The following is a 26,859-nucleotide window of genomic DNA, read 5'->3' on the forward strand; positions in this document are numbered from 1 at the left end:
GCAGAAACTAAAACAATATATGACCACCAAGCCACCACTACAAAAGATTCTTCAAGGAATTCTGCACACAGAAAATGAAAGCCAACAAAACCATGAAAGGACAGGCAGTACCAAACCACAGGAGAAGAAAAGGCAAGAAGTAGAGAGTAACATTGATTCAGAAGCACACAATCAAACCCTTAAACAACAAAAACAACTAAATGACAGGAATCACCACATACCTATCAATACTAATACTGAATGTTAACGGACTTAATTCCCCCAACCAAAGACACTGTTTGGCGAACTGGATTGGAAAGGAAGATCCAACAATCTGTTGCTTACAGGAGACCCATCTCACTGACAAAAACAAGCACTGGCTGAGAGTGAAAGGCTTGAAGAAGATTTATCAAGCCAATGGCTCCCAAAAACAGGCAGGAGTAGCAATACTTATCACTGACAAAGTAGACTTCAAAACTTACATTGATCAAACAAGATAAAGAAGGACACACTATACTAATAAAAGGGGAAATAGACCAAAAGGAAATAACAATTATCAACCTATATGCACCCAACATCAATGCACCCAATTTCATCAAACATAATCTGAAGGACCTAAAAACATATATTAGACTCCAACACAGTGGTAGTGGGAAACTTCAATACCCTTCTATCACCAATAGATAGGTCATCCAAAAAAAAATCAATAAAGAAATTCTAGAACTAAATTGATCATACTGTAGATCAAATAGACCTAGCTGATGTCTACAGAATATTTCATCCAACTTCTGCACAATATACATTATTCTCCGCACAATATACATTCTTCTCCAAAACTGATAATATCTTAGGGCACAAAGCAAGTCCCAAAAATATAAGAAAATAGAAATAATACCCTGCATTCTATCTGATCACAATGCATTAAAACTAGAACTCAGCAACAAAAACAACAGTAAAAAAACATACATACAATTGGAAGCTGAACAACACATTGCTCAATGACCAATGGGTCACTGATGAAATAAGAGAGGAAATTAAAAGTTTCCTGGAAGTTAATGAAAATGAAAACATGACCTACTGGAACCTATGGGACACAGCAAAGGCAGTCCTAAGAGGAAAGTTTATAGCCATGAGTGCATATATTAAAAGGACAGAAAGATCTCAAATCAATAACCTAATGATACATGTCAAACTCCTAGAAAAACAAGAACAAGCAAATCCCCAAACAAGCAGGAGAGAAATAATAAAAATAAGGGCTGAAATCAATGAAAAAGAAACAACAACAACAAAAACCATACAAAGAATCAATGAAACAAAAAGCTGGTTCTTTGAAAAAATAAATAAGATTGACAGATCCCTGGCAACCTGACTAAAAGGAGGAGAGAAAAAACTCGAATCAGTAAAATCAGAAATGCAAAAGGGGAGATAACAACAAATACTGTAGAAATCTAGGAAATCATCACAGACTACTTTGAGAACCTATATTCTAATAAATTTGAAAATCTTGAAGAAATGGACAGATTTCTAGATATTTATGACCATCCAAAATTGAACCAAGAGGACATTAATCACCTGAATAGATCTATAACACAAAATGAAATTGAAGCAGCAATGAAGAGTCACCCCCCCCAAAAAAAGTCCAGGACCTGATGGATTCTCTGCTGAATTCTATCAGAACTTTAAAGAAAAACTAATACCAATGCTCCTTAAAATATTCAATGAAATAGAAAGGGAAGGAAAACTGCCTAACTCATTTTATGAAGTTGGTATTACACTCATCCCCAAACCAGGCAAAGACACCTCCAAAAAGGAGAGCTATAGGCCAATCTCCTTAATGAACATTGATGCAAAAATCCTCAATGAAATAATGGCAAACTGAATCCAACAACACATCAAAAAGATCATTCACCACGACCAAGTAGGCTTCATCCCAGGAATGCAGGGGTGGTTCAACATATGAAAATCAATAAACGTAATAAACCACATTAACAGAAGCAAAGACAAAAACCACTTGATCATCTCAATAGATGCAGAAAAAGCCTTGATAAAATCCAATACCATTTCATGATAAAAGCTCTAAGAAAACTAGGAATAGAAGAAAAGAGCCTCAACATTGTAAAGGCTATATATGACAAACCTACAGCCAACATAATACTTAATGGTGAAAAACTGAAACAGTTTCTGCTAAAATCAGGTAGGAGGCAAGGGTGCCCACTATCCCCACTCCTATTCAACATAGTCCTGGAATTCCTAGCCATTGCAATTAGGCAAGAAGAAGAAATAAAAGGAATACAAATAGGTAAAGAAACTGTCTAAATATCCCTATTTGCAGATGATATGATCCTATACCTTAAAGACCCAAAAAACTCTACCCAAAAACTCCTAGACACCATAAACAGCTACAGCAAGGTAGCAGGATACAAAATCAACTTGCAAAAATCATTAGCTTTTCTATACACCAACAACAAACAAAATGAGAAGAAATATATGGAAGCAATTTCATTCACAATAGCCTCAAAAAAATCAAATACCTAGGAGCAAACTTAACAAAGGATAAGAATGACCTCTACAAGGAGAATTACAAACTCCTGAAGAAAGAGATCAAGGAAGACTATAGAAGATGGAAAGATCTCCCGTGCTCATGAACTAGTAGAATCAACATAGTAAAAATGGCTATACAACCAAAAACAATCTACATGTTTAATGCAATTCCCATCAAAATCCCAATGACATTCAGCAAAGAGATTGAAAAATCTACCCTAAAGCTTATTTGGCAACACAAGAGACTGCGAATAGCCAAGGCAATACTCAGCAAAAAGAGCAATGCTGGAGGTATCACAATACCTGACTTCAAACTATATTACAAAGCAATAGCAATAAAAACAGCATGGTACTGGCACAAAAATAGACATGAAGACCAGTGGAACACAACAGAGGACTCAGATATGAATCCACACAACTATACTCACCTTATTTTTGACAAAGTTACCAAAAATATACGATGGAGAAAAGACAACCTCTTCAACAAATGTTGCTAGGAAAAGTGGTTATCCGTTTGCAAGAAACTGAAACTAGATCCATGTTTATCACTCTGAACTAGTATCAACTCAAAATGGATTAAAGAATTTGATATTAAACCCAAAACTCTGAAGTTAGTACAGGAAGGAGCAGGAAACACTCTGGAAGTAATAGGTATAAGTAAGGACTTCCTTAATAGAACCCAGCAGCCCACCAACTAAGAGAAAGGATAGACAAATGGGACTTCATAACATTAAAAAGCTTCTGCATAACAAAAGAAATGGTCTTTAAACTCAAAGAGACCACCCACAGAGTAGAAGAAAATATTTGCCAGCTATATATAAGACAAAGGAGTGATAACCAGAATATACAGGGAACTTAAGAAATTAAACTCTCCCAAAATCAATGAACCAATAAAGAAATGGGCAACTGAACTAAACAGAACTTTCTCAAAAGAAGAAATTCAAATGACCAAAAAAAAAATTGAAAAATGCTCACCATCTCTAGCCATTAAGGAAATGCAAAATCAAAACCACACTAAGATTCCACTTCACCCGTTAGAATAGCCATCATTAAAAACACCAATAACAACAGGTGTTGGCAAGGATATGGAGAAAAAGGAGCCCTCATACATTGCTGGTGGGAATGCAAGCCAGTGCAACCACTCTGGAAAAAAATCTGGAGGCTTCTTAAAAATCTAAACATAGATCTGCCATATGATCCAGTAATCCCACTCCTGGGGATATACCCAAAGGAATGCAGCATAGGTTACTCCAAAGGCACCTCCACACCCATGTTTATTGCAGTGTTATTCACAATAGCCAAGTTATGGAAACAGCCAAGATGCCCCACTACTGACGAATAGATCAAGAAAATGTGGTATTTATACACAATGGAATTTTACTCAGCCATGAAGAAGAATAAAATCTTATCATTTGCAAGTAAGTGGTTGGAACTGGAGAACATCATTCTGAGCAAGGTTAGCCAGTCTCAGAAGACCAAAAATCGGATGTTTTCCCTCATATGTGGACTTTAGATCTAGGGCAAATACAGCAATGTTGTAGGACTTAGGTCACACGCTAAGGTGAGAGCACATATGGGAGGTATAGGGATAGGTAGGAAACCCAAAACATAGACGTGTTTGATGTCCTCACTGCAGAGGAACTAATACAGAAACCTTAAAGTGACAGAGGTCAGTATGGAAAGGGGATCAGGAACTAGTGAAAAGGTCAGTTTGAGATGAATCAACTTGGGTTGTAACACATTTGTACATGGAAGCAATGCTAGGAACCTCTCTGTGTAGCTATCCTTGTCTCAACTAGCAAAAACACTTGGTCTTTCTTATTATTGCTTATGTTTTCTCTTCAACAAAATTAGAGATAAGGGCAGAACAGGTTCTGCATGGAAGCGAGGAGGGGTGGGGGAGAAAAGGGCGATGGGGGCGAGGGGGGAGAAATGGCCCAAACAATGTATGCACATGTGAATAAATGACTAAAAAAATTTAAAAAAAAAAGAAATACGCTCAGGCAGAGATAGATTTGCATAATGAAGGCATTTAACTCAGTCTTGGAGATCAGGGAACATTTTTCACAGGAACTGATATCTAAGCTAGGATGAAAAGGGTGGATAGGAATTACTAGTAGTTAATAAGTTAGAATTTAGGTGAAGGGTGTGAGTGTGCACATGTGTATGTGTGCGTATGTGTGTGTGTGTGTGTGTGTGTGTGTGTGTCAGGAGAAGGGGGAGAGAAGGAAGGTAAAAGAAGTAAGCTGTGTTGAGGAACTTGTACTTTATCCTCAGAGTGATGGGAAATACTGAAGTGTTTAAAGCAGAAAGACAAACTTATGCTTTGGGAATGTTACCTGGGCTATAGCTTAGAGAGTCATAATAAAGGCTATCCCAAAGCAGGGAGACAAACAAGGAGGCCATTACAACAACCCAGGCAAGAGACAAACATAGGAATTGGCAGAAAGAATGTACCTGGTATTCCCAGATAGTTTAAGGACTTGAAGATGACAAAACTTCATTTTTCCTTGGAGTCTTCCTCTTTATCTTAATATTCCTGCTGGTTCCACTAATAATTCCCTGAGCTTTGTAGAATTGACTGGGCCCCTTCTCAGCTACTTATCCTTCCATAGTAACTCAAAGTTTCTCAATAGATTTTCATTTTTCTCTGTTGCAGCTCTTTCACCTCACCAGTTATTACTTGACCTTTCATCTTCTGAGGACTGACTAGTATGCAGATGGCTTACTTGGGTTTTTTAGCTGACAGATGTGATCTAAAGTTCCTGCCATTGGCTTAGAAGAAAGAGATCAGAACACCAAAGCTTCTCTTCCCTGTAACAGAAGGATGATAAACTAAGTGTTGGGGGAGGTAGTAATGAGAAGACCATACCTACTCCTGGTTTCCATCTGTATACACTCAAAGTCCTTCTCGATGAGAAATACTGGAGGCCTTGGGATTTTATATCCAAGAACATTTTTTTACTTGAGATTCCACATGACCAGAATTTCGGCAAGAAAGATTAGAAACCTTCTGTTTTTCAATAGTATTGCTTATAAAAAAGGACAGTGATTATCTTGTGAATTTTTGAGATAATCAAAAAAGAACTAGACTTGTTGGAAATCTGAATTTGAAATTTTATTCCAACAATCAATAGATATGTGAAGTAATAATCCATATATCACAGGAGTTTTCAAAAGTAAAGCAGAAAACAAGAAGCCATTTTGACTCTCATGTACAGAACTAGATTAAATTTGCCCTAGTCAAGGTTACCCACAAAGGCCATCAAATGAAATCCAAGGACCTCCTTTATGTTTTCATCTTCAACCTTTTAGCTCCATTTAACACAGCTGATCATTCACCCTTTATAGAAACACTTTCCACTCTTAAGAACCTTCTCTTGCTGCTTTTCTCCTTTGGCTCCTTCTCAGTCTCCTTTGCCAGTTTCTTTTCCTTCCTCTGATGGAAATGCTGGTGATCTTAGCTCTTGGTCTTGATCACCTAGCTCTTTCTCTCCCTATTTTCTTCAAACTGATCTCACTTGGCATTTTCATTATTATGTTTCACAGACATCTCACACTTAACAGGCATGTACTCCATATTAACTGATTTGATTATCAATGCTGCATTTGCTCTTTTATGTTCTCCTAGACTGGTAGGACTACAAGACTGCAAATAACATTCCCAGACTCCCAATCCCGCTGACCTGCCATCTGGGTCTACCATAGAAAGTCTTGCATGGAGGTGAAAGGGTGAAGAAATGAAAACCCATTCAGCAGCTGGTCCCTCCTCCAGCAATAGCAACCCTGATGCTTTCAGATGACTGGCAGCTGTCCCACTTCCAGAATTTCTGTGATGGCACCTTGAGCAGATCAGTAACAGGGTTGAATCAGTTATGGAGGGAACAAGGACAACTGAACAGCAGTAGCTGATGGGTCCAGCCCATCCCTAGTGAAGGATGGCTCTGAGTTCAATCCCATTGGTGGTAGCAACCTCCTGATCTATTCCCTTTCCTTCTCCCCTTTAAAAATACAAAGACAAAGATAAAACTATCTTAGGCACAAAGATACAGTACCCTGGGCCCACAGTCGAGGCTTTCAAAAGATTTCAATGTTTTGTTTTGTTTTTCGTTAGTTAGAAGAAAAAAACTAACGTATAACGATGGATTTAGCTTAAATTATAGTTTTCTTAGGCCAACATGTTCTTTAAATATTTTCAATTTTTTATGGAGGAAGAGGCCAAGAACGTAAAAGTGGCTAGAGCCACATAAGTTATAATACAGTTCTCTAAGTGGAACTTTCTGACTGTTTACCTATAGCAAATTCTGCTTTCAGAAAAATATCTAGTAATTTCTTTTTTTTTTTTTTGTCTTGCTTGATTTTAGTCATCAAATTCAATGCCCCATTCAGAACTCCTGATCTCTCCTCATATGGCTATTCCATACCCCAGGTACTGTGTCATCGTTAGAGATCACAGCATTATCCTTTAAGGATGCCACCTGTCAACTTCCACAATTAAAATATCACCAAAACAATACATCTCAAACTCACCCACTGGTTCTACCTACTTCAAGTTATCATTGGGACTTCCTTCTTGGCCTTAAAATAAAGCCAAACCCTTTTAGCATGCCCTCTGAGGTCCTCTGTTTTCCAAATATTACCCCAATCTCTTTTCATGTCATTCCTCCCCTTGTTTAATATGCCCTAGTATGACACAACGGATTTCACCAATGGTCCCAGCTTGGGGAGGTATGATTGCATTCATTCCTCCTTCCTGTTCTTTCTTTTATTTTTTTAAGAACTAGAGGGTTTGAACTCAAGATTTTGTGTTTACAAACAGGTACTCTACTGCCTGAGCCACACCTCCAGCCCTTCTTCCTGTTCTGATGCCCTATGGTAATTCTTTCCATATTAACTCTGAGCTCAGGTCCTTCACATCTTTATGCAGATGTTACCTGAAAAATAACTTGACCTAAAATATATTCACCTCTTCATAATTCCTATTACACCCTTGGAGATGTTGTAAACCTGGTTTCTAATGTTGGCTGCACGATTTTGTATTTCAGATCTTTTTTCTTCATATGTAGAAGAGTAATAAAATGACCTTATAGGGGTGTTGAATTAATTTAGCAAAGTAAATGCATAATACTGATCCAAATGTTACCAGCAGATTTATCATGGTAGTACATGCCTGTAATCCCATGTATGCAGAAGGTGTAGATAAGAAGATTTTGGTGGTAGGCTGGTCCTGGCAGAAAGCATGAGACCCTATCTGAAAAAATAACCAAAGTAAAGAGGGCTGGGAATGTGAATCAAATAGTAGAGCACTTGCCTAGCAAAAGCAAAGCCCTGAGTTCAAACCCCAGTACAATCAAAAAGGAAATGTTACACAGAAATATGTTCAAATTAACTCTTGTTTTTGATTTAGGAAATCTACCTAAAGTATAGTAAATAAAACCAAAACAATAACTTTGAGGAATAAACACATCTTTCTTTTTATATTTTGAATTAGTATACATTAATGATACATGGGAGTTTCATTGTGATAATTCTATACATGTGTACAGTGAACTTTGAACACGTTCACCCCCTCCATTATTTCCCAATCTCCCTTCTCTCCTCCCCATGTTTTATACAGCATTTGGTGGTTTCATTATTCTGCCTTTGAACACATGCATGTAGCATGTATTGGCCCTCTTCCCTCTTCAGTATCCTTTCCTTTCCCCCTTCCCCTCCTGTTGTTCCTCCCTCAGACCATCCCCCTTTCACATTCATCTTCTGTCATCTCATCAGCATCATTTTAGAGAAAGTAAGAGTGTCGTAATTACACTACAGCACTGAGAATCTCCAAAGGCCTTGGTGTTCAGTATGGGTCTGTGCCTGTATGTGCAGCACATTGGCTGTCATGAGACAGATAACACTGAACTCCTGACCTGACTATGCTTTATGAGTGTTTTCCTGAAGATCATAGGATAGCCATTTATGGCTGTAGAAAAAGAGACTTTTCAAGAGTCATTTCATGAGGCAAGAGATACCAAAATGGTTATAAAAAGACAAGCACTCTGCATAGCACATCTTCTGGAGAGTGGATCTACTAAGGACTTGGCACCAGTCCTCATCTCCTTCCCTGGGTCATCTTCATTTGCCTTGTTCCCTAAGGATCTGTGAGATATAAAAAACAGGTGTGCTTTGATGGCAACTGCTTCTGCTACTGAAAGATTCCACTCCTTAAAACCAAAAAATTTAAAAGGGGATAAAACTGCCTACAAAGGATTTTTCCTTTGGACAGCCCTGCCATTTATGACATGCCAGACTCAACCCTTGGCTACCATTAGCACTGCAAAAACTGTTGATGAATCTTTTCCCTTGTACTTTGAGTTTCTAAATATTACAGCTGCGACTTGGATTTATGTCTTCAGCACAAGCAGCAAAGGAGGTCATGCTTTTGAAGGAATAGAATCACGTTCTAAAAGAGAACTCAAAGTGAAGTACAGATCAGGATCCCTCCCTACAACAAGACCTCAAAGACAGAAGTGCCAGCTGCATTTTCTTACCAAGAGAGCAGTTTTAACAACTTAGTTTACCTCCATTTTTTTGGTCCTTCAAGGCATTTTATTTGTATATGTATTTTACATTCCTAGAAAAAGAATCCCAGGATTTTCACTCCTGTGTGTTTTCCTCTTGCTTCTTCATGGTCCATGATGCCAGCTAAGGTTGTTAATACAATGAAATCAAACTGATAGGATGGGGGCAGATTATTCTGACATCTTTCTAGATCTTTGAGCTGCACATCAAATCTGGAGCTAATCGCTTCACACTTGTTCAACCTGCCTGTGAGATTTATCACAATTTTCCCAGCTCTGTGATAGTCAATGCTTTCAGATTAACCAATATAACCATGCTTCATCGTCACAGTCAGAATGCAGACCATGACTTTAGAACATGGCCTGATAAGGATGTGGTATTTGCCTCTCTTCTCGACATTGTTGATGCTCTTCAGAGCACAAGCCAGGATGTTTATGCACGCTGTGATGGCAGCATGAAAAGAGGGCAGATAGAGGAAGCTCAGTTTACCTCTTGCTATACAGCATTCTTCTTTTAGAGACAAGTATGAGGAAAATTCCTTTCATATTATAAAATCAGTGGATTCCACTACTTACCTATCACCCTATAACAGAGAGAAAAGGAACATTAACACTTGATCTTAGCAAAAAAAAAAAAAAAAGATGAGAAAAGACATTCAAGGAATCTAAAAAAATATTACTTTCTCTTTCCTATGGGACTTCGTAGAATCTTTATCTACTAATTTACATTCTGACTCTCCAAGATTAGGATATGAGATGCAGAAATTTTGATGGAAGCACATTAATATCTTATGGGAATAAAATGGGAAAAATAAATACTAAACAAAGTTCTCAAGTCAGGCATTGCCTAATGGGGAGGTAATCCCATACATAGACTCTTAAAATGCAGTGATTGAAATGAAATAATTGCAGTAAGTACATAGAAGACTGTAGGGGCCCAACAGGAAAAAGTAGCCAGGCAGTGGGAGCCAGTGCCTCAGGCCACCAATCCTGACCATCCACATGGAATAAACAATACCTTCTCTTCACTATAACATATTGTTTTTCTACTTTGGCATGTATATATGTGTGTTCATTTGCCTTTTGTTTTCTTTGGAAGTCAGATAGATCTACATCCAACTTTCAGCCCTGCCTCTTACTACCTCTGTGATTTTGAGCAACAACCTTAACCTCATCTGTTTCTCTGAATTGTCATGAGAACCAGAGTCCATTTAAGTAAAATACCTAGCAAAGTTCCTGAAACATAATAGGTTCAACCACTTAAACTATTATTATTTTTATTAGGCTTTACAGTTGAATAGACTTACAGACATCTAATATAAGCATTCACTGGATATACCAATCCCACTCATCATATGTTTATATTATAGCTTCTGTTTGAAACTCTGTTTAAATCCAATTTGGCTTAATAAACTCCCAGTCTCTGAAAGACATACTGCTTTACTTGGGATAGATACAAAATGAACAAGCCACAGATCAAGTACTAGATCATAAGTTTCCAGCCTAATGTTTGAGGCAAGGTGGAGTCAGGTATTTGGCAAGGTACAAACATAGCAAATAAGCATATCAGATGTAGAAGTCTTAGGAACTAAATAAGAGATACAGATAACACACACTATGAGGGAATATTGCTTCTCATTCGCAGATAAGGAAAAACTTCATGGAAGGAGGGATAGTAAACTAGACCTTAATTTATGGGTAATGGATGGACTTATAAGGTTAGTAAAGGAAAACAATCCTAAAGAAGAAACCAGCAGAAGCTGAGTATTAATTTGCCTATTTGGGAAAATTATGAAGTTAGCATGGGTAATAAATGGACTATGAAAACAGAAAGAGAACTGGTATCAGATCATGAAAGGGTCACTGTACATTTCTGTTAATATGTCACATTAACCAGCTCCAAAAAACACTACAAGCATCCTTTAAATAACATAGCTGAACCAAAACAAGAAAGGAAAATACACAGGAAACAAAAAACAAAAGCAAGTCTCTGAAAACCTCAACAGTAAGCTTATGACATGATCTTGGGACTTAAGAAAGTTTTTGAATTTTATGTACATTAGTGGAGAAAGAGTGAGGCATCAGGCTTGACGTGTTGGGTAGATAGATGCATAACTGATACCTACCCATAAAGTAAGTGCCTTCCAAGGGATACAAAAATAATTTGTTTAAATGAATATGCTATTATAGGAAGTCACAAGCAAAACTTGTCAGTATGGCAGCAGAAATAAAGTACCATTTCTGGTGACTTGTTACCAAAGAGTTGTTGCACTGGAGTTTGAAGTTTGAATTAGTACTCCATGAAAGATCTGGAAAGCTACAAGCTAAGAGACTAACAAAAAAGATGTCAAAGACAGTTATTAGTTTGGAAGCTCCAAGAAGAAGCAATCATTGATACATTCTGGCAGGACAGATCCTCAAACTAGGTAATAAAATGTTTCTAAAGCTAAACCTCTGCTAAAGATTAGCTCACAAAGCAAAAGCATATACTTCATGAAGGAACAACAACTAGGGAGAAGTAGCAAAGTGATAAACAACAGAAGTAGACATCAAGAATTTCAGGTAACAGGTAGACACTATGAGAGATGTATATTTCATATGATTAATGACATAATTATTAAACTTTTCAAGGCATAAAAGAAGAAACTACATGTATGAGAGAATAAGATAGCATTACAAAGTATTTAAGAAAGAATACATAAGTAAAAATATTGTTAATGATATTAAAATCAAGATAAACAGTAGAATAAAAAGTGGAAGAAATAATTAGTGAAATGAAAAATAGAAGTGAAGAAATTATGAAGTAGAGAAGGAATTTTTAAATTAACAGACATGGAATTTGGAATTCAACAAAATAACATACACAAAAATGGAAGGGTAGGTAATATGAAAGTTGACAGGTAAAATTTTTTACATTTCTTTTCATTATCTTTACTCACAACAATGACTATAATCCAACCCACTTCTATTGTTCACCAGCATTATTTCAATAGTTTCTTACCTGCTCTCCCCCATCCTTCCCCAAGAGTTTACTATCAACATTTGAAACTTCAGTCAGGTTCTGTCAATCCTGTATTTAAACCTTGTAGTGCCTTCCTATTCCATCACTGGCAAGCACACTTAGAATACCTCATATATCCTTACGTGATTAATTGTCAAATACCTTCTTGCTCTCTCTCCTTTGTTTCAACCATTGCTATTGGTGATTCTCCTGTGCTTTCACTAAGCTTCTACCTGAGAGCCGTGGAATTTTTTTTTTCATTTTTCTTTTATTATTCATATGTGCATACAAGGCTTGGTTTATTTCTCCCCCCTGCCCCCACCCCCTCCCTTACCACCCACTCCACCCCCTCCCGCTCCCCCCCTCAATACCCAGCAGAAACTATTTTGCCCTTATCTCTAATTTTGTTGTAGAGAGAGTATAAGCAATAATAGGAAGGAACAAGGGGTTTTGCTGGTTGAGATAAGGATAGCTATACAGGGCATTGACTCACATTGATTTCCTGTGCGTGGGTGTTACCTTCTAGGTTAATTCTTTTTAATCTAACCTTTTCTCTAGTTCCTGGTCCCCTTTTCCTATTGGCCTCAGTTGCTTTAAGGTATCTGCTTTAGTTTCTCTGCATTAAGGGCAACAAATGCTAGCTAGTTTTTTAGGTGTCTTACCTATCCTCACCCCTCCCTTGTGTGTTCTCGCTTTTATCATGTGCTCATAGTCCAATCCCCTTGTTGTGTTTGCCCTTGATCTAATGTCCACATATGAGGGAGAACATACGATTTTTGGTCTTTTGAGCCAGGCTAACCTCACTCAGAATGATGTTCTCCAATTCCATCCATTTACCAGCGAATGATAACATTTCGTTCTTCTTCATGGCTGCATAAAATTCCATTGTGTATAGATACCACATTTTCTTAATCCATTCGTCAGTGCTGGGGCATCTTGGCTGTTTCCATAACTTGGCTATTGTGAATAGTGCCGCAATAAACATGGATGTGCAGGTGCCTCTGGAGTAACAGTCTTTTGGGTATATCCCCAAGAGTGGTATTGCTGGAGCCGTGGAATTTGCACCTTCCTCTGGTTAGATGCTCTTCTCCTGCATATCAGCATGAATCTTTCCTCCACTGCCTTAGGGATTTTGCCTTGGGATGTTACCTTGTGAGAGAGGGCTTGGCTAATAATTCTCTTTAAAGTTGTGAAGCTCCTTCACAATCCCAGTACTCCTTACTTCCTTTCCTTGCCATATTTTCCCTCAAAAGTTATCACTTAGAAGATATATTTTTCCTACTAATTCATTAGTTAATTTAATTTCCATCTATCATGTTCTACCACTCTACCCAAGAATATAAACTTTGTGAATGATAATATCAAAACTAGTAGAAATTAAATAGTATAGTAATTAGAGAAAAATTCATAACTTACATTATAAAAGAAGCCTGAGAGTTAAAACGCTAAGGTTAAAACTTAATCAATTAGGAAAAAATTTGAAGTATAAATCAAAGGAAACCCAAAGGAAGAAATGAAAGCATAAGAGTAGAAATCAAAGAAACTGAAGCAAAGCCACACTAGATCACTAAAATTGAAAGCTTATGTTCATTTTTGCAAAATGAATTTAATTAAAAACTCTGAAGAAGTTAGTTGTAAAACAAAGGAAAGGTAAAGGTCAGTCATAGGTCTTAAGAATTTTTAAACAGTAGACATAACTATAAAAATAGCAGAAAATAAAAAATATGAAAGCTATTCCATAGACAATACATTTGAGAATGTAGAAAAAATGGACCATTTCCTAGAAAAACATAGCTTACCACAATTGACCCAACAATAAATTTAAAATAAAAACCTGACCAAATCTATAAAAGCAGACAGGAAGGATTGTGAGCTATACGTAGAGAAGGAAGAAGTATATTAGCTATTCATTTGTAAAGAAAAATAAAATTGTATCTATATCTTATACCAGGCATAGACATAAACTTCAGTTAACTATAAGGACTATAGCACGTATATACATTTTTAAACCTGAAAATGCCTTTTTGGGTATAGTCTAACTATAGTAGAAGGAGAACAAACTCAGGTCTTGCGTGACTTCTAGGGAGAGCAGTAACGGAATGAGATGAAGGATACATGGGATTCTGCAACTCTAGCTCCCACTTTCAGAGTCATAGAAAAAACATGATGCAATCCAGCAAAATGTGAAGATCTGGCAAGGCTGATTTATAAACACAGCAGTCCTTATTGCATTATTCTTTGTCATTTTTAGTCATCTGAGATATGTCACTATGGAGAAAAGAAGCATAGACCAAATGATCTGGCTGTTGTTTTCTGAAAGCAGTGAGGAATTCTCAAAGTTGTTAAGCAGAGTATCTGACCACATAGTGCTTCCATAGTCCATCTTGGAACCCCAAGTGCTCTTTCTCTCCCACCCCATAAGACAGAAGGCCACGCAAAAGCAACTCAGAGCAAACAAACATCCCAAATGCACAGGCTCAAGCCACATCAGCCTTTCTTGCTAAGCCAGCTCTGGAACAAATATTCTTAACCAAGAAACAAGAGATGCTTACATTTAAAAATTTTGTTTATATGTTAATGCACCCAAAGACAACCACACAACATTGTGTAATCTTTGGAAAATAACCAGTTTACACTGGAGGCATTTGAAGCTGGGAAAGTTAGAGCTTCTTTGTGAAAGGGTCTTGAAGCTGCTCAACACCTCTGTGGAACATTATAATCAAGGTAAAAACAACAGCAGTGTGTTTCCCCAAAGTGCATTTCTAAAATAATATGTGTAGAAAGAATCATTTAAAAACTATGTGCATTTACATATCTTCTTGCCATTGCCTAAAAGTTCTTCTGTTATTTACATTTTATGTTTTTCAGTTTTTCTCAGCAATATGTAATTGTTTCAACCTCTGTCCCTCTGTATGCTCTCCTGTGGGGTCAAATTCAGAAGGATTTCTTTCTAAGAACCCCAAAAACTCAAGATAGTGACCTTCCCTACTCAGCTCATCTTCTCAGTTCTAAATACTTCTATTTCTTGAATGTGCCTCAATGACTTAAAAAAGACAAAGCATCCAAGACATAATGTTCCCATAAAGTATTTAATCTCAAAGAGTTGTAAGCTTTAGTCCCTAAAGGAAAAAGAAACTAATGCCAAATATGAATTGCTTTTCATTTTCTGTTCTTTTTGCCTTTCCAAGACTGTCTATACAGATAAAGGAACAAGAGAGCCAGACCCATTATCTGGATAATTCAACTCCAGTACATTTTAACCAAGATTGGGTGACCAAGACAAAAAGCAGATTTTTTTAATGTTGAGCTCTTCCCTGGAACCTTGACATTAGAAGTATTCAGAAAAGGTTAGGAGTCTATATTTAAGGGATGGGAAGTTAGAGTAGAAGATGAAAAATAAATAGGGGGAAAGGAAAAGAATGAGCACTTTCTGAACACTCAATATGTTCCAGGTCCCTTAGGTTATATTATCTATGTGAAATAGCACCTTATTGCCATGGAGTAGTTATTATTCTCCTCATGTCACAGATAGCAGATACACTGACAGGTGGAATAATGGATCTAAGATCAAGCGCTGGGTATGGAGGCATCTTGCTCAGATCTGCATTCAGGAAAACTTGCTGCAGGAAGCCAAGATGCTGTTGTTGCTACATCTTCAGATCTGCCTTGGCATTCACACCAAGGCCACAGTTTACCTGCACTGCCATCTGGCAATGACAGAGCACAGCCAATGGTCCTGAGTCATTCCACTTCTGCCCAGTGCAGGACTTCTCTAAATCTCCTCTGCGATTCTACATTGGCCTAGCCAGGACTTTGTCAGAACTGTGCTTACAACTGCATCTTTTAACCCAGCTTCCTTCTTTCACACCCTTCCTTCACACCTGTCAGGGTGGCATCACTTACCCTTTCCTGCTCCCTCCATCTTTATCCTTCATAATCATTTCCTCCAACAAGTCTCTTGTGCAACATCTAATCCTGTTTTGTCTTCTGCTTCTCAAGGAATCTTACCTGGCATAGGCCATATAACTAGCAGCTTTCAGCTTGAAAGATGAATAAGTTATAGAGCTACAGTATACCACATGGCTACTACAGTTAATAATGATATTATGTATGTCAAATTGAAATTTGCTAAGAAAACAAATGTTCTCAACACACACACACAAATAATACTTATGCGGAGTGATAGGAGTGTTAATTAGCCTGATTGAAAAATAATTACACAAAATATACTAAAATATGCTGTATACTTTGATATGTACATTTTAAGTCTGTATATCATAGCTTCATAAAGCTGGGAGTAGGGTAGTAATGCAATAAGTATTCCAAAATATTAGTTACTTTTGCATTGCTGTGCCAAAATATCTGACACAAACAACTTAAGGGAGGAAAGATTTATTTCGCTCACAGTTTCAGTCGTCCTGGTGATGAGAACATGCAGAACAGCTTGCAATATGGCAGACAGGAAGCAGAGTGGAGCATAACACAAGAGGGCAAGATATAGTTCCCAAAAACACACTCCTAGTGACTTACTTCCTCCAACTAGGTCCCACCTTTCACAGTTTCATCCCCTCACAAAAATCTGTTTAAATTTTGAATCAATAAATAAATTAAGCATTCATTAGGCGAGAACCTTCATGATCTAAGTGTCTCAGGACATGCCTCATGAACATATCCGAAAGTGTGTTTTACTAATCTCCTAGGTGTTTCTCAATCTAATCAAGTTGTCAATCAAAATTAATGATCACACAGAAGTGGAGTCTGATGCCAAAAATATTTATCTTTCAATATTGACATTAATACTACCAGTGGTGGTACTCTTCTTATCAATTGTTAGATATTATCAATATATTGTCATATATAGGATATAAGTATTTTACTAACACACATTATCTCATTCTGTTTTCATCAAACTATGAGATAGATGCTATTGTCTGCACTTTACAGATGAGAAAACAAAGACATAGAAATATAATTTACTTACCTAGGTCATAGTCACCAGTAGCTTAGACAGGACTTAGAGTTCAGCATCTCTGGCTCTGAAATCCACATTCCTAACTCTTCCGTACATTTTTTATACTTTAATCACTTTTTGTGTTTCGGACCATGAATTGATGGATATTTTTCCACTTAAAGTGAGAATAAGCAATAATTATTTATAAAATACCAACTCCATGTCCAAGTTTTTATCTATATTCCTGCCAATCTAATGGAAGAAAGACCTAGCTTTCTGCCCTGAAGGAAATCATTATTAATCTGGGAAGTTGTTAAACATTTAAATAAAAAGAAAATATGACACCCCCAAAACAAAGAACCATACAAGAAGCTAGCCAATTATTATTAATCATTACCAAGTGGGGTTAGTTATTCTTCCAAGCAAAGTAATAGAAAAAATTAGAAAATGTCAAAATAGCAAATAGTCTCTATTAGCTGAGAAGAAGGAACGAGGCCTTGAAAATTCTGCAATATTTGGAGTAGAATGTGTAGGTTATTCAAGTGAGTGAGTAGTTGTTGATTTGCTAGCTGGAGGGGAAAGAAATCAGTCCTTAAAATAATAGCAGATTCAGAGAGAAATGTAATTAGCAATCTCCTACTTGGTATTACTTAAAACATTTCCTCCATATAATATAATTGAAATAGTGCACTCTCACCAGTCAGGTAGAACAATAGCTCACAAGTCTGTCAATCTGAACTGGTTAGACAATCAAATCATGAACTTGGGCAACAAAGAGGATGCTTTAATGAAGCTTTATGGGAAATTTAATGCTGTCCAGGAGTGTCTCAATGAAGGAGGTTTTTTTTTTTTAAATATTGGACCTTCATTTAAGAATTTATCCTTCCTTATAGTACTTCTTCCTGCCATTCAATATAAAATTAATAATTTTAAAACAGACAGAAACCAAATACAAAACTCTAAATAAAAACTACTTGGGCAGCTGGCTTGAGTACACAGATTAGCAAAGGCTATTGTATTCCATAAACAGAAATAATAGCCAAGATTCATCAGTAATAACTTTCTACTTATCAACTGTTACTGCCTGAGAAGCAAGGAAGCTTCCATATCAATTCTTTTAAGAATCCTCAATATTTGAAGTAAACACTTAAAAAAAGCAAGAGCAAAAGTTAAAAATTATCTATAAAATAGAATGGAGAGCCCTGTTACAAATGTTAGAACTCCAGAATGAAGCTGTCTTAGCCCATAATGGGTGAAAGACTCAGAAAGAGAGCCCAAGAATTTGGACAACACAGCAATGAGGAGTTGAGACCAGACAAACTAAACCCAAGGTGTTTCTGTAGGCATATCTGGCTAAGGTTTTCCTCCTTAATGGAAAGAACTGAATGTTACTGTCACTAATCTGATTTGTTCCTCTGTTTGATTTTGCTTTAGTCAATATTAGTAGCACCAAACTGAAAGGTGAACAGGGCAGCTAAAATAAGAAAAGTGATACAGTAGGTGAGGGAAGGACATAGTTAGAAGGCTTGGAAGGAGCCCTTTTATATGGGCCCTGAGAGGCTGTATTAAGTAATCAATTCCACAGGTTGTTTTCTAGAAATGAAATAATACATTGAATTTGCATTTTCAGAAAAGCAGTCAGCCTAATATGTATAGAATAGATTCATGGTACAACTGCAGATACCAGAGTATCGGTTAGAAAGTTAAAATAATCCAGACAAAAAATGATGATAACTTGGACAGTGTTGATGGTGTATGTAGAAACAGAAATAAATTGATTCAAGAGAAAGTGAGAAGGGAAATTGACAGAACTTGGAGGCTGGGATGGTGGCAAAGGTGAGAGGTAGGTAAGAATGAGGGTGACACCTGGATTTCTGACTCCTTTAATTGGGCAGGTAATAGTGCAGAGGCTGAAGAGTATATCAGAAGAGAAAATTTTGCTTCTGAGGGTGTCAATTTAAAGTAACCAAAGGGAATGGGAAGGTAAATATGCGTACCTGAAGGTCAGGGGAGTCATCTAAGCCAGATGAGATGTGTTGTAACTTGTATGGGTGTAAATATCTTTGCTGAGATTCAATGATAATGATGAAGTTTGCCAAAAGTCAAAGAGAGAAAGGGCATTTCAGACAGAGGGAATCAAATTTGTAAATGACATGATGATGACAACATTCTAGGTGTTACTATTCAGATGTTAATAACTATCAAACCTAAAGTTTGTGTTAAACACTATTCAGGGAGAAAGAAACAAATTGTTAATAGTGGTTACCTTTGCCTAGGAGGGTAGAGGATGAGAGAAATGTAAACTTATTTATATTATGTGAATATTTCTATGTATTTTCAGATTTTGAAAATCATATTTCTCATAATTGATTTCTTTTCAGAATCTATTAAAATTAGAAGAGAATTGGTGGGAAGGGTAAATTTCTCTGCTTGGTTTAGATACATACAGCTGTGAAGGTTGTGTATTTTGCCACATTGGGGGCGGCATTCACGAATATTGCAAAGTACAGTATGAAACCTAAACAACTACTCTTCATGGTGGCCTTAATTACAATTATTTTAGATGCAAAATTACTTTGAAAGTAGTCAAGTGAACAATTAAAAGCCCACAAAGTTTTCCTAGAAGAGGTAACCTACATTTAGACATTAAGAATGAGTAGGTGAAGTCAGATGATGGAAGGGCAGTGTTTGGGAAAGAAAAGAGAAAACAATTAACAGAGAGAGGGTGAAGTGTTTATAGATTTTTCAGGATAATATTTTTACCAAAGCTTTCAGTTAACTGGAAATGGTGATCTTTAAAAAATCACTTCATCTACACAATTTGTGAAAATTGATGATGGCTTAAACTTATCAGTGTAGATTTAGCATACAACATTCCCCTCCAGATGATTGCCAGTTTAGCCACTTAGAAAATGAGCCATTTATTAAGACCCAATTCCAACAGAATTAGATATTTATAAGGGGGTTCTCAAAAGGGGAACTGTGGACAAAGGTATTATCTCCAAATCACTTTTGTTATCGTCTCCTTGGTCAAATTCTCTGTTGTAAGCTTTATTAAAAGGTTTGTAACTGATTTTCTCTGTTTCCTCTAGTCTATAAGCTAACGGAGGGTAAATCTCTTTAATTGTACAATGTTAACACAGAATGAGTGTGAATGATGGGGGGATGAATGGATGAGTGAATGGATGAATGCAAACTATGGGAAAAGAATAAACATTGAGTTGAATCTTTCTCCTGTGTAAGCACTAGAAACGCACTTGTGCTTTTATAATTTTGGTTTTTTTGTGTGTGTTTGTTTTACTTACTCTGACATGTCACAGGTTCTTAGTTTGTGTTTAGTTAGTAGATAAGGCATGTTCCTCTTGATTTCATATGAGAAAGGTTCTAATATTTGTTATTACCCAATATGTGCTACCACCTTGATTCTGCCAGATACACAGCCACACCCACATACTCAACGTTAACCATCATCACCATGCTTGGCTAGATATCATTGTTTTCACTTTTACAAATGAAGAAATTGAGACTGAAATATATTAATCAATGCTTCAGTTGCACACAGAATAAATAACCAGGATACAATCAGAGGTTGTCACAGGCCCAACCCTTTCAACCTCACCATGTTGCCACTTGTTTGAGAAAGTCAAAAACATAGACAAGGCTTCCCCATTGTTTCAGATTTTAGCCCAGAGGCACATATCTACATGTTTGTTTCTATATGAAATAGCCAAACTGGTTCTCATACCAACTAACACAGGATGTGAGACAACAGATAGACTTAAATATTTATTAAGTGGGAGGGTACATAGTCCAGATTTTGCCAAAGACTGTTTTGTTTTGCTTTTTCCTTGAGACCATGCAACTAATAGCAAGTGAAAAAAAGTGAAATGTTGGCAGACAACTTGGCCAAAGGACCAGACTTCTTTGTCATCCCGTCAGACACTAGGGGTGGAAAAAAAATCTGCCTGGTTATCTTTGTCTGGTCTCTCTTGGCTGAAGAGTACAGTATTTTTCAGAGGTAAAGGGAACGGTCTGTTTCTATGGTTAAAAGACCTTACATACAAATGATTCTATGAGTGAAAGGGAAAAATTTCTCAGATCTCAACTTAAAAAAAATAACCGTATTTAGAAGAGAGGATGGATTATTTAGATTAAGAATTTGTCTGGGGGAGGGAAGATAAAGGAGAATGATGGAGGGGGTGAATTCAACTATGATATATTGTAATAACTTTTGTAAATGTCACAATGTACCTCCAGTACAACACTAATATGATAGTTAAAAAGAACTTATCCTCTTATATATTTAACAGCTCATTGTCTAACCATAATCTATGTGAAATGCATCTTGAGTAAATATATTGGTGAATTAGATATGTGTGTACATATTTAGTTTTCTTCATAAATTGGTGCCCTTTCTTTTCTCAGACACTTATTTTCTTTCTCCTTTTGCCTTGATATCAGGAATATCAGAATTCATGCCCAGGCCTAATGACATTTTCCTGTGCCCTGGGGTTTCTATTGAAATGGTGTCTTTTAGACTAGCCTCTTGTCTTCTGTGCCACTTGCTGTAAGCTTCTGCAAATCCTTGCTGGAGGTATGAAGCAGATTTTGTTAACAACCTTGATTTTTCAGCCACCCTCCCAATGCACTACATCCTCATCACCGGTGGAGCTTGCCGTCCTGGCCCTTCACTTGAAACTTAACAATGTAGCTTGCTTGGGATAATGAGAAACGGTGGAAGCAACAGTGTAGCCATGCCCTTCTGTTTCCTCATTATCTGCCATCACCAGAAGAAGGACATTCGCAGACAGCCCACTGGTCCCATGGCGCAGAGCTGCCAGAGCAGAGCCCCACACACACCAGATCCATTGTCTACAGACTGCTGGTGGGCTTGCAGAAACATAAGCAATGGCAAACCACTGTGTCCTAAGCCACGGAGTTTGAGGGCCATTTTTTATGCAAGTTAAACAGTTTAAGGCAAATGGAAAATATTTGTGTTTTAAATATACACATATGTATTTATTGTTAGTGAGAAAGTTTAAATAAATGTGTGAAAAAAACCTTTTAATTTTCAGAAATAGTATAGTATTTCATAATACAATAACTTTGAGCATCTTGTTTTTGACCCAAGTTGCTGGATGAACCTCATCCTTAAAAACTCTGTTCTCATGTCAGAATTCTCTGAAGCCTTGGCTGAAGTCTCTCAGAGACTAAATCTCTTCCTACTCTGTGCTAAATGTCAATCTTGGCCGTATTTCTATTTTTCCTTTCTCTCTCTCTCATTAGATTTTTCTCTGACACCCAAGTTCATGGACTATGTTTTAAGTTTCTTTGTAGCATACTTCAAGGACATATTTGACATTCAAAAACATGTGTAACAGAATATGCTCTAAGATAGGTTTCTGATCAATTCATTTGTTGAGAACCTACTCTACAAGCAAATACTCCTTTAAGGAACACTAGATTTGTTGCCTTTGAAAAAGACAAAGCACTGGTGTTGCTAAGGAAACAAAACACAATACAGTATATAAAAGTCCATTAGCATGAAATATGAGTTAATACAACAAAGCTCACAGGCCCACACTTGCTCTCAGGCATCAAGATGATAGTTGATAGACACATTACAACAATTTTGGCATCAATTTAAGAGTTAATAGACACATCACAACATTTCTGGGTCTCAGTAAGAAAGGCAGAGTCAAATTAATTTGTTCCCATTAACTTTAAGAAGGCCTCAGTTATTTCTTTATTCCTAATGACAACAGACTGAAATAATTTGGTAAAGAAATAACACAAGTTGCTTTCAACAGCAGCAAACAAAATCCAGGGGAAAAATATATATAGCGCATGGAAATGATGAATGTGGGAAGAAATTTTTCTGATGGTCAAAACATCATGTACGGTTTGAAAATAATTATTTATAGTTTCATGTGGATATGTTACTCAGAGCATGGAACTAGGAAAAAAATTTGTTGAAAGAATAATGAACACTAGTGCCCCAGTCATGAAGTTTGTTACATTATCTAGGTAAATTATGGTAAAGTGGTTTACTTTGGGATTTACATCTTACTCTTAAATCATTTGTAAGTGGTGCAATGACTGCGGTCCATAACTCTCTGACCAAGACTCTTTACCTACAACAAAACCGTTCAATAAGCAAGGGAGTGTGGAGCAGCAATAATCCTAACAGTTATCATCTGTTAAACTAACCTTTTACACTGATAAACTCCTTTCAATATCACAGCCACTCTATGAAGTAGCACTACTCTTATCCCTTTACGGGCAAGATTTTTGTTGATACTTAATCATGGTTCCCTTCTCCTCCATTTCTGAATTCTCAGTCATAGAATAAAGCAAGCACAAATTAGTATATTGGTTATTGATAAATAATGGTAAGAAAAGATAGCTTAGTCTATGGCAAGACTCTGGCTTCCTATTATATTCCTCCAAGTTCAGATATATATATATACACAAAGATTCACATAATATATGACTACGTTCTACAAAGATTTAAAAGTATTCATATCGCTAACATCCCTTCTCCACTGATATGAAACACCTTCTGCATTACATATATAGCTCCCATCAATAATTAATTGGATCTGCTTCTGGGATTTCTGATTTGTTCCTTTGCTCTACTGTTTGTTCCTGGGCCTATTCCATACCATGTCATTTCAATGTTTTAGATTAAAGTTATGTCTTAATGACAGGTGGCCAAAAATGCAATCAACATTTTTCTTCTTCAAATTACCTTTTCTATCCTCTGTTCCTAACTTGAATATGAATTTTATGGTCATCTTAAGTTTCATTTTTAAAATATCAACCAGAATCATATATGTATAGATTAATTTTGAGAAAACTGTGAAGTTTATGATATTTCTCTAATAACTGAGGACTTTTCGTGTGTCCATGTTTTCCCCAAGGAAAAGGCTTGATGTTCTTTCTTTTCTAGGACAAATCTTCTTGCCTACATGTATGTTTTGCTACTTCCTTTAGTAAGGATCTTACTCATTGTATGCTTGGGCTTTGGACTTGTGTTTTTTGTCCCTGCTTTTTGAATAATGATTTCCCATAATACCTTTCTTTAAGAGACTGTTTTCCTCATAATGTTCTGTTATTTCTTGTTGTTAATAAAAGTTTGCTGTCAGAATAATTGCCAATTTTGTAGAAAATCTTTCTTCTTTACCATGTTTGTTGTAAAAATGTTTTATCTTTGATGTATCTAGGTGGGGATTTATTTGTATTTATTTTGTTAGTATTGGAGCTACTTTAATTAAAAGACTCACAGCTTGGTGAAAATTTCTTATCCAACATATCATAAACATTTTTTCTTCAACAATGTTTTATGGCATTCTGTTTTTCTCCCCAGTATTGGGGTTTTAACATCAGGACCTTGTGCTTGCTGGGGAACAGCTCTACCACTTGATCCAGAACCCCAGCCCTTTCTGCTTTTTGTTTATTTTTAGATAGGATCTCATGCTTTTCTCACACTAGTGTTGGGATCCTCCTACCCCTGCCTCTCAAGTAGCTAGGATTAGGCATGTGCCATGGTACACTACCACTATGGCTCTCCTTTAGGACTCTTCTGAGATGTATATTATCCTATAGGACATCTTGACACCTTCCCAATATATCAATAAACTTTCTAAGTGTCTCACATATTTTTTCTGAGCTATATCCTTAGTTAAGACCTTATTGCTATCCTCACTGTTGTTCAAAGAAGAGTTTTACCCATTAAATAAGGATGTAAAGAAATTTAAACAGACATATTTGTCTATGTTGGAATTTTAAAAGGTTTTTTTTTCATATCTTCATATCCTCGTCATGCTTATCCTCTTAGTTTTCTTCCAATAATTTCTTGTTCTTGATACAGATATCATTTCTTCATTTACCCCTCTGAAGACCTTAGAAGCATCTTTAGAGTTTTTTAAATGAATTATTATTTTTATTTACACCAAAGTGAATTATCTCTCATTTATTGATTTTGTTGGTGGTCTCACTTTGATACTATGAATATAATTTTCCTCATAGATTTTTGACATGCAAGTTTGTTTTGAGTAGTAGTATTACATTAGTCACAATAGGCTAAGTCTTATCAAAATCAGGTCTCAAATGTGACAGGCTTAATGCAACAGAAGCTTCTCTTTTTCTCATATCACCATCCAACACGAGAGTTGTACGGCACCTCTCCACACAGTAATTTAGATAACCAGGCTCATTCTATCTTATGAATCTATTCTTCTTTAAGTCCTTTGGTTTAGAGATTCAACTATATGAATCCCTGGCCTTCTGTCTCCCCAAATGTAAACTGGAGATTGCAACAGAACTTACTTCATAGTTGTGAGCAGTACACATGTCAGTATTCATTAAATATTTGTTATTAATATTAATAATGAGTATATAGCTATATGTAATGGGACTCACTTATAATTTTAGGCTGAGGCGTGAAATGTCATATTAATATTCAATGAATATATTGAGTACCATGCCATACATATGTGATGTGCTGAGAGAGCAGTAAACAAACAGCTTCTATTCTAATGGAGGAGACATAATAAAAAAAAATTGTGCTCCAGGGAAGTCACTGTGGTGGCAATGTGAAGAGCGAAGTAGAGAGTGGGAAGTCACTTGGGCAACAAAGATGCAAAAACCTGTACTAGGGCAATAATAGTAGAGATGGAGAGGAGAATTTGGACTTGAGCATATTTAGGGATAAAAATAGCAGTTCTTAAAAACACAATAAAGCCTAGAAATAAGTAAACATAAGAAAGTCTGGGGGCATGGCTCAAGTGGTAGACCACCTGCCTAGCCAGGGCAAGACCCTGAATTTAAATCCCAGTGGCACAAAAAAAATTTAATTCAGCTTCCTTCTACCTCCCTTGCTCTTGTCCTCTCACCTTTTGCCATGGGATTATGCAGCAAAAGGCCCTCACCAGATCACTTGATGCCATCATCTTGACATTGAACTTCCCAGACTTTAGAACATGGAGAAATAATAAATCTCTGTTCTTTATAAATAACTCAATCTCTAATATTTTGTACCAGTAGAAAAGAGACCAAAATGAGCAGTAATGAATCCCATTTTATGATCTCCACTAACTTTTCCAACTATGCTTTTCTATATCTTTCTTATATTAAATTTTTTTGTGAATCATCTAACTTGTACGTCCCACATGCTTTTTGCTGATACACCAAAAATTATGGTACAAAAAATTTACAAACAAATATATAGGTTGGTGAATGCATCTGCCCTTAAGAAATTGAATACTGTTTAGCTATCTGGGTAACAATAAATGTCATGAGATATTTGAGAACTTCTCAGAGTGCCATCAGAAGGACCCATTGCCTGGGTAGGGTGAGAAAGAACTTGAAGAGTTAAGCACATTGGGCAGAGGAAACTCCAAGGTGCTGACGATGATATTGGCAAGGTACCTTATTAAGTTATTTAGGAATTTCTCTTTACCTAGTAAAAAAATACATTGCTCCTCAGAGATAGGTTGAAGATAAGATAGGAAGAGAATCAAAGGTAAAATTAAGGAAGTAAAATAACAACCCACCCACATTTCTTAATTAGTTTCAAGGGAGTAAGTGTTGCCAAGTATAATGTTGCACAAGTTGGAATGTCTTTATTACTCAGGGGAGAAAAATTCCTGCCACCCTTTTTTTGTCCAATTAAATTGGCTTAGATTTGTCTGTTAGAAACTTGGCCAGTTCCAAACCAAACACCTTCTTCCCTTAAAACTGGACAGAAATAGCTGTAAAAGACTGAATATACATCCAGCAAATAATCCTGGCAAGAAATATTTGCCACATAAAATGTAGGT

At 36.6% G+C, this 26,859-nt stretch overlaps 1 long non-coding RNA gene and 1 pseudogene across 2 annotated transcripts in view; both read right to left on the reverse strand.

Moving 5' to 3' along the window:
* The window catches only part of LOC141424936 (uncharacterized), a 158,588-nt gene that overhangs the window by 80,766 nt on the left and 50,963 nt on the right, over positions 1 to 26,859 (reverse strand). For both annotated transcript variants that reach the window (XR_012449902.1, XR_012449901.1), the window contains exon 3: positions 4,978 to 5,334. This is a non-coding gene — a long non-coding RNA (uncharacterized lncRNA). The remainder of the gene's footprint in view (positions 1 to 4,977; positions 5,335 to 26,859) is intronic.
* LOC109676183 (small ribosomal subunit protein uS8-like) lies at positions 8,107 to 12,098 on the reverse strand (annotated as a pseudogene).

Source organism: Castor canadensis, chromosome 7 (assembly GCF_047511655.1).
Source record: "Castor canadensis chromosome 7, mCasCan1.hap1v2, whole genome shotgun sequence".
NCBI classification, from domain to species: Eukaryota; Metazoa; Chordata; class Mammalia; order Rodentia; family Castoridae; genus Castor; species Castor canadensis.